Source organism: Mesoplodon mirus (genome assembly GCF_964341445.2).
Source record: "Mesoplodon mirus genome assembly, chromosome: 6".
NCBI classification, from domain to species: Eukaryota; Metazoa; Chordata; class Mammalia; order Artiodactyla; family Ziphiidae; genus Mesoplodon; species Mesoplodon mirus.
Window position 1 is genome coordinate 87,303,371 of NC_138982.1, and position 16,185 is coordinate 87,319,555.

Consider the following 16,185-nt stretch of genomic DNA (forward strand, 5'->3'; position numbering starts at 1 on the left):
CCTCCAAAAATAGAATTATTGGGAAACCATGACATATGGGGTGGAAAAGAAAAGCTCCCTCAGTTTTTTGGAGGGAATAACTTTAAAAATACTTAAATAGCTGAGTTTACTTGGTGCAGTTAAGATTTAAATTTGTTGATTTTAACATTGCTGTTACATCTGAAATAAACTTACATGATGTTCTGGTAGTAATCTGTGATGTCTGGTAAATGTCAAAGAAATGTAAATGCATTATGTTGAATTCTGAGATCAGCAGCTATATGTAGTTATTGTTTACTGTTGCCCATACTGGTTTATGTACTTTCACTTTTCTTTAAGACCTAACTTAAAACTGATTAAAATAGGCCAAGTGTAATCAAGGCCTCCTAATTCAGACCTTTTGGAACTTGCTAGAAACACTGCCTGGTATCTGCAGTTCAGTCCCAATGAGAGAAAAAATAAGATCTGAAGAGCTGTCTTACTGTTACTATATTTTGATGCAATTGTTAAAAGCACCTGACACTTTAGGCTGTAAGCTAATTAGCAGTGTGCATCGACTAGAGAGAACATATATTAAGATTTTTTTCTTTCTGTTAACAGTGAGGAAGGAGTTTAGTTGAGTGAGTTGGGAATTGCTTTTTAAGTTTTTTCTGAGTACCAAACAAAGATGAATTTAGAATTTTGTCTTTAACAAAATTAACTCAATATCTTAGTCAAAAGTGTTAGGATTTTGCTTATTCCATTCAAGAAACAATGGGTGATCTTTGCCCAATGTGTCTTAATCATATCTTCCCCAAATTTAACAGCTTAAAACAATGAACATGCATCATCACCCAGTTTCTGAGTCAGGAATCCAAGGGCAGCTTAGTTACATGGTTCTGGCTTAAGGTCTCATCGGGTTAAAGGACTGTCAGCCAGGGCTGGAGAAGCCACTTCTGAGATGACTGACTCACTTGGTTGTTGGAGGGATTCAGTTCCTCACTATGTGGGTGTCTCTACAGGGCTGCCTGAGTGACAGCTGGCATCTGACTTGCCCCAGAGTGAGTGATCCAAGAGAGTAAGCAGAAGCCATACTCTTGTATGACCTACCTTCAGAGTGACATACCTATTACTTCTGCCATATTGCATTGGTCACACAGACCAGCCATTGTACTAGCCTGGTAGTATGGGAGGGGAATAGACAAGGATATTAATACCAGGAGGTGGGAATCAGTGGACCTGGCTACCATGTCATGTTTGGAGGAAATGTCGGGCTTTATTGACAACCAACACAGGGAAGTTGGAAAGGTTCTGTTAATCTTACTCTTTGAAGGGCTTAATTTCCTAAATGAGGGTTAGAAAACATTGCACTTTACCGTTATTCAGAATGTTAAAGAAGGGACTTCCCTGGTGGTCCAGTGGCTAAGATTCTGTGCTCCCAGTGCAGGGGGCCCAGGTTCGATCCCTGGTCAGGGAACTAGATCCCGTGTGCCACAACTAAGACTCGGCGCAGCCAAATTAATTAATTAATTAATTTTGGGAAAAAAAGAATGTTAAATAGGAAGTGGACCTAAAAGTTCTGCTCTTATGGTTGGGTTTTCAACTGCATGGGCTCACTAGTCTGTCTCCCAGGTTGGTGCTTTTCTAGTTGTGTGATCTGAACATTCCTGGGAAGTTGAGTACTGTGGGCATGAGTAGGAGTGATGAGCCTTTGAGAATTTTTCAGGGAATAAACCATATGACAGAGGGTCCTGAATTGGACTTCTTTACAGTGCTGTACTACAGGAATTTAGTCCTAGTTTAAGATACAGCCAAGTAGCATAGCCATATGGAAAAAAAGGCTTGAGTCAGATTTTTAAATGTATTGATAGGTATAGCTATCTTGATAGAACGTTGAGGAATGTAAAGAGAATACGTAATCTGTTACTGGGGCAGAAGTCCTCAACCTTTTCAATTCTCTAAAACAATTCGGTAAAAAGTATCTAGAATCAAAGCCTACTCCAAGAATAACTGGGAGCATAACGCTAATATGAGACAGTCACCGCTTAAACAGGCTGGAATTTAAATCTCAAAGACTTACAGCCTGTTTTTATATTAATTTGTGATGGAAGCTTAAATCCAACATTTGGGAGAATAGTCTTGTGCAGGGATATTTGGAGTGAGTGAACTTGGAATTAGTTATTCCTGATATACTGAAACTAATCTGCCACATAGCTGAGGGGAGCTTCTTCGTCCTGATTTTTACTCTTATTTATTTACTGTCTTCAAGAACTCAAGACATACTTGGGACTTCCCTGGTGGCGCAGTGGGTAAGACTCTCCGCTCCCAATGCAGGGGGCCCAGGTACGTTCCCTGGTCAGGGAAGTAGATCCCATACGCATGCTGCAACTAAGAGTTCGCATGCTGCAACTAAGGAGCCTGCCCACCTGCCGCTACTAAGACCTGGTGCAACCAAATATTTTTAAAAACCCTCAAGACATCCTTTATAAAGGAATCTAAGTAGTATAAATTAAATCACGTTAAATGGCTGTACCCTCAAGAAGATAACTGATTATAATGTTTTCCTTTGTTTCTTTGACCAAACTTAGTTCATCTTTTAGAAACCGTACTGGCAATATCAAAAGTTCTCTATAAAGATTTGAACAATCTTAAATCCTATCTGTCACTAGTAATCTCTATACTAAAGTGAAAACTGTATACTAAAAACAGGTACCACAAGTATAACTGCTTATGCAGGTGAAATTTGAATATACAACTTGAAATAATTAGTATGTAGAGCAGTAAAATCTGGTAAGATGAAGGCTTATAGCAGTCTAAAAGCAGTTTAATGACTATCCTTACCATCTTCCAATGTGAGAAAGTTATCTGCCTTTCGTGGTATAAATGCTGAAAATTGTTTTTGCGAATTTATTGAACACATACTATTGTAAGCTTTAGGGATATGTCAATGAACTAGGCAGATAAAAATCATAGTCTCTTTAAAGGGAAGTAAAATTCTAATTAATTTACATAGAATTCATGTCTAAGTAGAGGCCAGCTTCTTTACTAAAACAACCAGAGCCTCCAAGGACCTTGACTTTACCTTAACTTTGGAAGGAACTTGGTGGAGAGGAATATTCCTTATGCTGACTTGCTTTCTTTAACATTGGTTTGAGTATAAACAAAAAGCCTAATTCCCATAGAAGAGCTGAGACTAAAAATATGAAAGGGAGTGCAAAAGGGATACAAATTCAGAATTTATACAACAGAAACCATCTAAGTTACATTTTGTAGTTTCTGCTTGTCCTCCAGTTCTCGGCCTATCCCATTCTAAACTGCCTTGAGGAAGCTACAGTTTAGAAACAGCAGACTAGCTCAACTGGCATATTAGCTGGAGATTATACTATTAGCCAAATTAAGAATGACCTTTGGGCTTCCCTGGTGGCACAGTGGTTGAGAGCCCGCCTGCCGAGGCAGGGGACGCAGGTTCGTGCCCCGGTCCGGGAGGATCCCCCATGCCGCAGAGCGGCTGGGCCCGTGAGCCATGGCCGCTGAGCCTGCGCGTCCGGAGCCTGTGCTCTGCGGCGGGAGAGGCCACAACAGTGAGAGGCCCGCGTACCGCAAAAAAAAAAAAAAAGAATGACCTTCTACAAAATTTGACCTTTTGCCTCAAAATCCAAAGAAAACTTCTACCTCCCTATGTCTTCCTTCGTCATTGGTTTCTCTTCTCTAACATTTCTTCTGATGACAGACACTAGGAAAGACCACCTGTTAGGGACTTGATTCATTTGTTTTACGTATAAGTAAATCTATATGACCTTTGTTCATACTGTGCAGGTTTCATCAGACGTCTTAATTAGTTGGTTATAGTTGAGACACTGATAACTTGCAATTTTTTTTAAAGTTTCTTTTTTGTCTGCGTTGGGTCTTCGTTGCTGTATGCAGGCTGTCTCTAGTTTCAGCGAGCGGGGGCTACTCGTCGTTGCATTGTGTGGGCTTCTCATTGCAGTGGCTTCTCTTGTTTCGGAGCCCTGGCTCTTGGCGCGTGGGCTCAGTAGTTGTGGCTCGCAGGCTCAGTAGTTGTGGCGCACGGGCTTAGTTGCTCCGTGGTATGTAGGATCTTCCCAGACCAGGGCTCGAACCCGTGTCCCCTGCATTGTCAGGTGGATTGTTAACCACTGAGCCACCAGGGAAGCCCACTCCTGCAATTTTAACTGCAACTACCATATACTAAAAGCTTCCCCTTCTCTTGCAAAACCCTCTTTTCCTACATAAAATTGTCTAGTGTCTCTTCACTCCAAATTGAAATCCAGCTAGTAATATGTAACCTGGGACAAATTTAGAGCATGGTTCCTGGATTATTGCCAGTCCTTAAAGTTATTTTTTTTTAAAAAATGTTCTTGTAACTTGTGGGACTTAGTACAGAGATAAGGTCAAAGAACGTACCCACAATGGTTCAGGCACTGGTGATACAACAGTGAAAAAGATAGGCATAGACCAGCCCTGGTGATCTTAACAGGGAACAAACATTACATTATTTCAATTGCCATGAGGTACTGTGTTGGAGTGGTAGGTGTAATACATTTTACAGAATTTTGGAGAAAACATTTCAGTCAATTTTTACTTTGGTTCTCAATACAAAATGAATAATTGTTAATGTTTTTATACCTAAGAGTGGGGGGAAAAAAGAGAGATGAATGATCATTGTAAAACTTTGGAATTGAAAAGCCCAAGTTATCTCAACATTTCAATACAGAACCAACTAAGTTTAATAAAAGCTAGACACAAGTATCAGGAGCATACTGTCAGCACTCACCAGCTAGATAATGGGAAACTAACCCATTCACAGTGATCACAGAGGAGAGAGATTAACTTAGTAAAAGCTATAGTTTATACAAAATATGAAGTTCCTTTGAAACTGAATGAATTAATGGAAGAGATAAAGTGGTGATATACCACATTCGTGGATGTGAAGAATATAAAATGCCTGTAAAAATGTCTGAAAGAGTGAAGTTTTAAAAAAATTCTAATAGGCATATCCTCCAGGGAAGTTACAAAAACCATAAAGTTTTAAAAATATGGTCAGATTTAACAGTTACAAATAAGTGTATTAGAAAGGGGACTGCAAAATTTTGCATTAACACAGTTTTTCTGTCTAAAGAGCTCATACCTAAGAAAAACATTGAGATCTTTTGATGGTGAAAGGACATAATTCACAAAGGAAATACAATTAATGGAAAAGGAAACTAATAAGGCAGCTTACAAAAGTATGGCCTTATTTTTGCCTAAATGATGAGAATTTGAAAATACGTGCATCCTCACGGCCTAACCCCACTGTCTGGCACTGAATTCATTCATTACTATAACACTTACTGAAAGATTACCATGTGGCAAGCACTTTGATTGATGCTCTCACTGAATTCACACAACAGTCTTTTGTGGTAAGAACTTTCATTAGCTCCATTTTACAGTTTCAGAAACAGGCTTAGAGAAGGTAACTTTCTCAAGGTCACAATTAGTTAAGGGGCTGAGCTGTATAATATGCTCACAATAAACATGATAAAATATGATATCTCAGTATTACCCAGCTTTTAAAAACTAACAATATGATTAAAGTGGAAGAAGGCAAGGTATAAAATGTACACAACAAAGAATAGATGAGACAAATAGAAAACAAATGGCAAGATGGAAACTTCAAATACAACCATATTGATCCTAACATTGAATGTAAATAGTCTAAACACACCAATTAAAAGGTGGAGATTTTTCATACTGAATTAAACCAAACAACATGCTACCTATAAGAAACCCACTTTAAATACAAGTGAACCAGAAGAGGGGTGGAAAAGATACACCATGTAAACACAAATGAAAGGGAAGTTGGAGTGGCTAAATTAATACCAAAGTAGATTTTGGAACAAAATATATTTCCAGGGATAAAAGGGGGATATTTACGGTAAAGGAATCCACCAAGAGAATATAATCTTAAATGAATATGAACCTGATAATAAGAGAAAACTGACAAGAGAAATAGACAAATCTGTTATAGAGATTTTGAACTCTTGGTAAGTATGTCACAATATATTAAAGAGGACTGATACTATGCAAACCACATCCTTTAACCACACCAGAACTAAACAAGAAATCAGTAAATCTGGAAAATCCCCCAAATATTTGGAAATTAAACAACATTCTTCTAAATACTCATGTGTCTAAAAAGAAATTGCAAGTTAGAAAAAAATTGAATAGAAGGAAACTGAAAATATGTCAAAGCTGTAGGCTTAAATGCTTAAAAGAATTTATAGCATTAAATGTGTATATGAGATCTTTTTTTCTTCCTTGAAGTATAGTTGATTTAGAATATTGTGTTTTAGGTGCACAGCAAAGTAATTCAGTTATTTATTTCAGATTATTTTCTATTATAGTTTATTACAAGATATTGAATCTAGTTACCTGTGCTGTACGGTAAATCTTTGTTGCTTGTATATGAAATCTTGAATCAAAGATCTAAGATTTTACCTTAAGAAACTAGAAAAAGAGCCAATTAAACCTAAAGTAGGCTGAAGGAAGGAAATAATAAAGAGCAGAAAGCCATCAAATTGAAAACAGTAAGAGTAGGAAAATTAAATGAAACTAAAAGCTACTTCTTCGAAAAACTAAAATTGATAGACCTCTCCTCTAGCCAGACTGACCACTCCCCCCGACCCCCTACACAGAAGACACAGATTACCAACATCAGCAAAGAAAGAGAGGACATCACTATAGAACTTACAATAAAAAGATAAGGAATATTGCAAACCACTTTATTCAACAAATTCAACAAATAACATGGACAAATTTTTTGAAACACACAAGTCACTCAGGTCACCCAAAAAGAAATAGAGTTTGGCAGTTCTTCAAAAGGTTGAACATATGACTCAGCAGTTCCACTCTTAGGTATGTAAGTATATAATTGCAAGAGAAATTAAAATGTCCACGCAAAAACTTGTACATGAGTGTTCATAGCAGTGTTATTCATCGTTAGCCAAAGAGTTGATGCAACCCAAATGTTCATTAACTGATGAATGGATAAATAAAATGTTTCATATGTGTATAATGGAATATTATTGAACCATAATGGGTGAATTGTAAGGTATGTGAATTATATCTCAATAAAGCTGATACCAAAAGAAAAAAGTCAAATTTTAGAAAAAAATAAAGAATAGGTAACTTGAATAGCCTTATATGTATGAAAGAAATTAAATTTGTAGTCAAAATCCTTCCTGCAAAGAAATTTTCAGGCCTAAATGGCTTCCCTTGTGAATTCTAAAAAATATTTAAGGAAGAAATAATACCAATTCTACATTCTTTCAGAAATAGTAGAAAAAAGAATATTGCCTAACTCATGTTATGAGAACAGCATTCTACAAGTACCAAAACCAGACAAAGACATTACAAGAAAACAGTAGACCAATATCCCTAATGATTATCTCAGTAGGTGCAGAAAAATTCAGTACTCATTCACGATAAAAACTTTCAGTGACAAAGGAATAAAAAGAAAATTAACTTGGAAAGGGTATCTGTAAAAACCCTACAGCTGCCATCATACTTAATAGTGAAAAACTGGATGCTTTATATGTAAGATTGTGAAAAAGGCAAGGATGACTGCTCTCACCACTTCTATACAATATTGCCCTGGAAGCCCTAGCCAGTCCAGTAAGACAAGAAAAAGAAATAATAAGCCTATAGGTAGATTGGATAGAAAGAAAGAAAATTGTCTTTATTTGCAGATAATATGATGTGGTAGAAAATGCTAAGATAACTTTAAAAAAAAAAACAACTAGGACTAATAAGTGAGTGTAACAAGTCCACAAGATACAAATATCAATCGTATATCCAGCTATTAAAATTAGAAATTTAATAACATTTACAATAGCATAAACATGTGATATTTAGAGATAAATTTAGCAAAATATATGCAAGACCTGTATACATAAAGCTATAAAATACTCCTCAGAGGAAAATTTAAAAGACCCAAATAAATGGAGAGAGAGAACACATTCATGAATCCAAAGACTCAATATTAAGTTGTAATATCTTCCCAAATTGAATTATAAATCCCACTCAAAATTTTAGCAGGCTTTTTTTTTTTTTCTTCTTAACTTCACAAGCTTAGGTCTATATGGAAATGCGAAAGACCTAGAATAGTTAAGACAATTTTTTAAAGAACAAGAAAATTGGAGGACTTACATACACTACCTGACTTCAAGACGTATAAAGCTGCAGTGAATTAAAAAAAAAAAAAGCTGCAGTGATTAAAACAGTGTGGTATTGGTGTCAAGATCAACAAATAAATCAATGGAACAGAATAGAGTCCAGAAATAACAACCACACATATATGGTCAACTGATTTTTGCCCAAGGTACAAATACATCTCAGTGGAAGAAGGATGGTCTTTACAGTTGGTGCTTGAGTACTTACCTGGTGGTCCAGTGGTTAGGACTCCATGTTTCCATTGCAGGGGGCATGGGTTGTGTTCAATACCTGGTTGGGGAAGTTCCACATGCTGTGCTGTGCAGCCAGAAAGAAAAACAAACAAACAAAAAAACCACAATTGGTGCTTGAAAAACTGGACTTCCCAATACAAAAGAATTTTTCACCCATAGTTCTGTGATATACAGCAATTAATTTGAAATGCACCATGGATCTAAATATGACATGAAACTATAATACTTCTAGAAGAAACATAGAAAAATCTGTGTGACTTTGTGTTAGTCAAAGATTTCTTAGATATCACCCCATAAGCATAATTCATAAAAGCCATAATTGAATAAATTGGACTTAAAATTAAGAACAACTATTTGATAAACACAGGAGAATGAAAAGACAACCCAGAACTGGGAGAATATATTGTATGTCACAAATCTGATAACGGCTATGTAGCCAAAATCCATAAAGAACTCTTAAAACTCCATAAATAACAAATGACCCAATAAAATTGGGCAAAAGCTTTAAACAGAACTTCATAAAAGATATACAAATGGCTAATAAGTACATGAAAAATGCTCAGTATCACTAGTCATTATGGAAATGCAAATTAAGGTCACAAGGAAATACCTCTACACCTATTAGAATGACTAAAATTTTAAAAGATTGACCATATTAAGTGTTGATAAGGCTATGGTACAATTCAGATCCTCAGAGTCTACTAGTGAGAATATAAAATAGTATAACAACTTTGGGAAACAATATGGCAGTTTTTTTTAAAAGGTACACTTAGCATCTGACTCAGCCATTCCACTGGATATTTACCAAATTGTTACCCAAGGAAATGAAAGCAAATGTCCATGCAAAAATTTATACACAAATGTTCTAGCATCTTTATTTGTAATAGTCAAAAATTGCAAACAATCTAACTGTCCACCAACGTGAATATATATGTTATATCCATATGATGGAATACTACTTAGCAACGAAAGCTAATGAATTATTGATACACACAACAAAGTGGATGAACCTCTCCCCCCATCATGCTGAATGAAAGAAGATAGACAAAAAAAAAAAAGTATAAACAAAGATTCCATTTATATACAATTCTAGAAAATGAAACGAATGTATAGTGACAGAAAGCAGTGGTTGCCTGGAGAACAGGATGAGGGCAAGAGGAAGGAGTGAATAAGGAGGATGAGGAAAACTGAGGGCAGGCTAAATATGTTCATTTTTTATTGTGGAGATGGTTTCACAGGTGCTTACAAACTTCAAAACCTGCCATGTTGTACATTTTAAATATGTTCAGTTTATTGAAGATTCCTTAAGAAAGTGATCTTGGTTTTGTCCCCCTCCCCCCCAGGATACAGACTAGGTGAAAATATTTGCACAACGTATATCTGAGAAAGAACTTTTATCCAGAGGGTACAAAGAGCTTTTACAACTCAATAACTAGACAAGCATCCTGCTTTTAAAATGGGCTAAAGATTTGAACACTTTACCAAAGAAGATGTGTATCTGTCCAATAAACATGGAACATATGCTCAACATCAGTAGTAATTAGTGAAGTGCAAATTAAAATCACGAGAGACCACTTCACACTCACCATAGGGCTACAATGAAAAGGACTGACCATATCAAGGGCTGGCGATGTGGAGTACCTGGAATCCGCATATATTGCTGTTGACAATGCGAAATACCACAACCATCCGGGAAAACAATTGACCATTCGCTTGTACCGCTGCCATTCATCTCCGAAAGCTTCTAAAAAGAACACGCAAGCTTGGAGCCTCTCTAGCCCTCCACGCATCTGGGGATAGGGGCCCAGCGTGAGCCCCCGCGGGCCTGGCATCCTGCGACGCGGGGCGCCCGGGGGTTGGGTAGAAGAAGGGCGCGCGCACCCCCATTCTCGTGCCCCACCTGGCTCCGCACGCAGGGGCCCCCCGCGAGGAGGCACACTCTGCGCGGCCCCCTCCTCTGGGAGCAGGGAGGTGTTGGGTAGAGCAGAGCCCAGAGAGCCCCTCCGTCCCCTAGTCTTTCATCCCCAGGAACAGGAAAAAAGAGGTGTCAGGAAATGAAACTGGGGAGGCAAGCAAGGGGCTTGTAAGTCATGCAGAGCGTCTTTTAGAGCCACTGAAGTATCTTAAGTACGTGGGTGAAAATCAGATTTACTCCAGCGGTGTGAAAAATGGATTTGGCCTAGAGGCAGGGAGACCAGTTTCACTTGGCCACCATATTTTATTATCAGTGTAGGCACTAAAAGCACATGTCAGCTAGCCGGGAATTGGACTGGTGCGATATTCTGATGTCATCCTCTCATCTAGAGCTGTAAACCAACGTTGAATAGGCAAAGTCAACGAAGAGATCTATGATTGGGACTTGGGCTTCAGTCAGGAATGAGGATTAAATTAAAAAGCGAACATTCAGACCTTTCTGTTGTTGTTGTTGTTTTTAATTTTTTATTGAAGTATGGCTGATTTACGTTTCAGGGGTACGGCAAAGTGATTAAGATCCTTTTCCATTATAGGTTATTACAAGATATTGAATATGGTTCCCTGTAGTATACAGTAGGTCCTCGTTGTTTTTTATATAGTTTGTATCTGTTAATCCCAAATTCCCAATTTACCACCCCCACCTTTTACCAAACAGAAAGTTAACATTTCTCGGGTATTCATGTATGTTTTCAATGGTGGTCCAAAGAAACTCTTAACAGCTGTTTTCTGAACTGTCAGAACTATGTGTTATTTTACTTTAGGCTTGATGCATTGCACTTGCTTAGAAAATCATACATACCCGAGATACGATGTTTATTAACCAGAATAATTTTTAACAAGAATACCTTATATTCTGGTCACAGTGGAAATTACTTCCTACAGCTGGACATACTAACTAATACTATACAATTTCAGGCGCTATATTAGCATTACTATTAGGCTCTGAATCCTAGGGTCTTTCTTATCTGCAGCTTTGATTTGGGTATGCTAAATGCATTCAGAGGCTAGAACTTTATATGCTGAGATGCAAGAGTTAAAGAAAATTTCCAGGCTGTTTATCATGCCATAGTTTACAAGTAACACTAAAGGCCTTCTGTTTCATCATAGCTTTTAAACTGCTGTACAAACATAAGGTGTGGTTACTGTTTAACTTTACACCTTTTCCCAATACGAGGTCAGCTTCCTCTGTACACAGGCTCAAGTAATTCCCACTATGCCATGCCCTGTGTGCACCTTCTGGAAGTTGCCTGGTCTAGCCCCTGGACATGTAAGATCTGGGACATTTCCGAACCTGGTGGTGGAAGCGCTTGGAAATCTTTCACCACCACTAGGTGGAGGACACCTGTTTCAGGGGAGGAGGGGTTATGAAATAGGAAGTAAAACCAGGAAAAGAGAGTTGTGACCACGGTTCCAGGGCCCCAAACCCATCTTGGAATTAGTGGACCCTCAGGTCTCCATGCCATCACCCGCGGCTCTGTACCTCCCAGATCTAGGTCTATAAGAACCCAAGCTTGAAGTTCCACATCCCATCCCCGAATGTCACATATTCGCTTCCCCCAGCTAGGAGGCCCCCAGGACATTTCTGAACACTTGTCATCTCCAGTTCGCAGGAATCCGCCTTTGTGGCTAATGCAAAATGACAGATGACCACAGCCAACAAATTTGAGCAGCGTCAGGTCGGCAACGATCTTCCAGTGAAATGGCAGCCGGAGACGTCTGCATTCTCTTTTTTCTTCCCCACCTCCTGTGTTACAGAGGCATTATCCCGCCTTCCTGCCCTCTAGGCTAAGAGGATCTCTCTAATCGTTTCTGAAAGCCTTCCGTGCCCTCCTCCTTTCCAGTTTTTCCACTTCCAAACTCCTACCGAAGACGTGTAAAGCAGAACAGAGACCATGATACAAAGAAGTTTCTTAAAACACCTCCTTTTCTAGGTTCTCAAGGCGTCCCCTTTAAGGAACCAGGCCCACCTCTTTCCCATTCACTTACTGGCTTTCCGTCCTGCCCATCACTCTACCTTTAAGAATATTTCCTGTTCCTTCAACCCAACTTGCACACCTCCGCCCCCCGGCCCTCCTCATTGGGCCGCCAGAGGCCCGTTCACTCTTCACTTTTCCCTCCACCTCCTCCCGCCCTCTAGCAGAGCGCAACGGCGTCTCGGGTTCTGATCGGCTACCACTGCAGCCTCCCCGGGGTCGGATTGGTGCCGTGAGTGGCAGAGGCGGGACCGCGGTGCACCCAGGATAGGCTGTTCGCGAGCCGAGCGGCGGCCGCGGGAGGGGCGGGAGGAGGGGTGGGGAGGGGCGGGGGGAGGGGGGCTGGGAAAGTTGAGGCCGTGCTGCCGCCGGGTCTCCGGCCTTGAAGGCTCGGGCTCTCAGCTGCGGCAGTGGCCGCAGGAAGAGGCGGCGGGGGCGGGGGGAGAGGAGGGCCTGGGCCCGCGCTCCCCCAGCCCCAGAGGAGCAAGCGGCGGCCGCAGACTGAGAGATTCGCCCGGGCGGTCGGACAACCCTGTGGAACCCGCTTGGGATCATGACCCAGGCTGGGGTCGCCGCCGCCGCCGCGGCCGAGCCCACGCAGCCCCGGGGTGAGTGACTGCTGGAGGGGGCCGCTGACAGCCGGGGCGGGGGGCGGGGGCCGGGGCTGCGGGGGCGGCTCCGGGGGGCGGCTCCGGGCTCTGCTCCACCCACCCCTTCCCCGCTCCCGGAGGCAAGGGCTGCTCAAAGTGTGTCTTCCTCCTGGGGACCCCTGCGTGCGGAGCCTAGTGGGGCACGAGCGCCGAAGGTGCGCGCACCCCTCTTCTCCCCGACCTCCCGGCACCCCGCGTCCCCTGGTGCCAGGCCCGTGGGGGGCTCGCGCTGCGTCCCGACCCCCGACATGCGCGCGGGGCGAGAAGGGCTCCACGCTGCCCCGGGTGCATAAAGAGCTGGGCATTCAGGTTCATACCGGATGGCCTTTGCCCGCCTCCTTCACCTTTTCCTGTTTCCTTCATTCCCTCTTCTTTCCTTGCCCTCCGAATTTCCTTCGGACCCACTGGTCAGACTCCTGTGACTTGCTTTTTAACTCTGACACCTGTGTCGGAGAGTTAGGCTTGCGTCTTCTTTTTAGAAGCCTTTCTTTTCCTTTCTGAATAGGAACGATTCTCCCATACCCGCTGTCCCCTTCCCCCTCCCCCCACTGCGGTTACAGTGGGATACAGTCCTTCGAATTTATTAACTTTATCTGGAGATAAGAGAATGCATAAACCTATATGTGGGATCCCAGATAATGACTTCCAGCTTACGTTCTCATGCTGTTTTTACTATTAAGTACATATATTGACCTAACACCACACAAAACTAGACAGTTGTGGCTAACTTAAGTTTGCGGAAAAAAGACAGTTGCTTACTTATCAAAGTACAGATTTCTTGAATAAACCCTTCCGCGAGTAACATAGATTCTGAAGCATATTTGTACCTTTGCTTTTTCTTAAAAAGCAATCAAGCAAACAAGCAAACCTGCTTTTTGAAGGATCAACAGGCTGTCATGCACTCTAATCACTTTGATGACTTTTTCCTCCTACACAGGACGCGTGTTTAATGTAGTACAGAGTTGCTGTATGGGATACATTTGGTGTTTCCCTTTATTTGTGAAGTACTTTAAAAGTAATTGTTACAAAATAAGCAAAATACTTTGTAATCATTGCACTAATGAAACCAGGAACAGTATCCTGTCTCAGGAACAGTGTAAAGAAGAACTTAATCTCACGTTTTGCTCTAATCTAAGCAGTATGACTTTTTTATACATAGGTATTACATTCTCTCTATATTTAAAAAAGAAGTTTTATAAAATCCAGACATGCATGCAGCCTAGAACATTCTTTGGAATAAAAGCACCTCATTGCAGGGCTTCAGGGGAGCATAGGATTGAAATGCTATAAATAAAATTCCATGGAATTTTAAATTTTAAATTTTAAATAAAATTTCATGGAAATAAAATTCTAAAGTTGCAGACTGTGCAGTCAGTGAAATAGGCAGGTAAGAGAAATTGATCTGCTGTTTTCCTATTTTCAGACCTTAGCATTGTCAACAAGGGAAAAGAAACGTAAGAAAACTGAGAATGTTTAACTCAAGTTAGGAGATAGGCTTCAACAGGCAATCAGCTCAAAATTGTTGCTTATAAACAGAGACTAAATCAAGCTTGGGTCTTAACCATATCTTTCATGTCTTACCTCTTCATCCTCTAACCCAGTGGTTCTCAGTCTGGACTATACAGTAGAATCATCTTATGTACTTTTACATTTTAATGCCCAGACTGCTAGCCCCAGAGAGTCTCTTACTTTTGATGTGGGGTTAACCTCAGCTGTAGGTGTAGTTTTTAAAGCTCCCCAGGTGTTTCTATTCAGCAGTCAGGGTTGAGAACTACTGTGTGTCTAGAACAATGTCCAATCTACTAGGCTTGCCTTCCAGGCTCTTCTAAATTAGGCCTTCACTCATGTGTCCAGCTTTCCCCCCACTACTTCCCAACATGAGCCGCCTTGTGGTCCCACAGATATGCAGTTCAGATCCCTGCTTTTGTTAATGACATTGGTCTTTCTCAGCATATGGATGCCCCTCCCTGTGCGCCCTCTCCCCAGTGACAACAGTTCTAACCCTAAACTTTAATGAAGGTTTTCCTGGACAGCCCTTTCTCTTTAGTGACTGGCTCCCTCTGAACTTTTAATCCACATATTGTTTAAAAGACTCCCTTTGTGGTTACATCATGTGGTGGCTTAACTTTCTTTTTCTTTAATAAATTTATTTATAACTTCTTTTGTATATGTGTTTCATTATTCTCAAACTTAACAGCAAGGAGTATTTTATTTTTCGCTCTTCTACAACAGTTTGCTGTGAGTTGGATTGATTTGCTTTGAAACCTCCCCACTCTGCCTGCAACCATAATTTCAGGTTTGATTCCATCCCAGATGTTTCTGTCGTCGTAGCTTCCTCACACCTTAACTCACATTGAATTCATGTATGGATGTCAGTTTCTTCCATGTATTTTCCTGACTTCTTCAGTAGGTTGATTATTTTCTGTGGCCCCATAACAGCTTGTACTTATTTCTGTGTTAACACTAATCACATTGCCGTTGAGTATGTGTTTATCCACCTTCTCCATGAGCCTGCTACCCCTAGAGCATCCACATTGAGAGCTCCAGGAGGTACGATTCATATTCTTAAATACCATTGCAGCCTGTGGAGCTAGAACCCCGTGAACGTAGCAACTGTGTTCTCTTCATCTTTGTACTTCTGGGACCTAACATAGCACTTATTAGTAGGCACTCAAAGAATGTTTGTGAAATGAGTAAATGACTGTTGTGTTATGTATTATGCAAAGATAACCATATACATCTTTAGCATAGGTTGATTTGGCATTAACTGATTTCACTATTAAATATTTTTATGTCCTAGACTCCTATTATGGATTTATTAAGGATTAGTGGAATTTAAGTAATTATGGTTATGATAGATCGCTTAAACATGTAATCATCCTTCCAATATGTATGGAAATCTATGCCTTGAGTCTTTTATTCTGAGCTCTGGAAGTCGACTCTTGTTATCTGTAAAATATTTGTGGAACTCTAAGAGAAAAGCTGTTAACTGTCCAATTAGATAATTTTTCTTTTTCTCATTAAATTTTCCATATGGGTACAATTGCACTACTTCAGAAGTCCAGATCTTTTAATTAGATCAGTAGGGCATAATAAGTTGCTCCTATTAATGTGCTAATATCCTGTTTTTAATTCAGTTCATCAAGTATTTATTGAGTGCTTACC

The 16,185-nt window shown here is 40.2% G+C and overlaps 1 protein-coding gene across 2 annotated transcripts in view; it reads left to right on the forward strand.

Moving 5' to 3' along the window:
* Positions 1-12,912: 12,912 nt before the first annotated feature.
* USF3 (upstream transcription factor family member 3) overlaps positions 12,913-16,185 on the forward strand; it is a 46,880-nt gene continuing 43,607 nt past the window's right edge. For both annotated transcript variants that reach the window (XM_082624791.1, XM_082624790.1), the window contains exon 1: positions 12,913-12,978. The gene's annotated coding sequence lies outside the window, so the exon portion shown is untranslated. The remainder of the gene's footprint in view (positions 12,979-16,185) is intronic.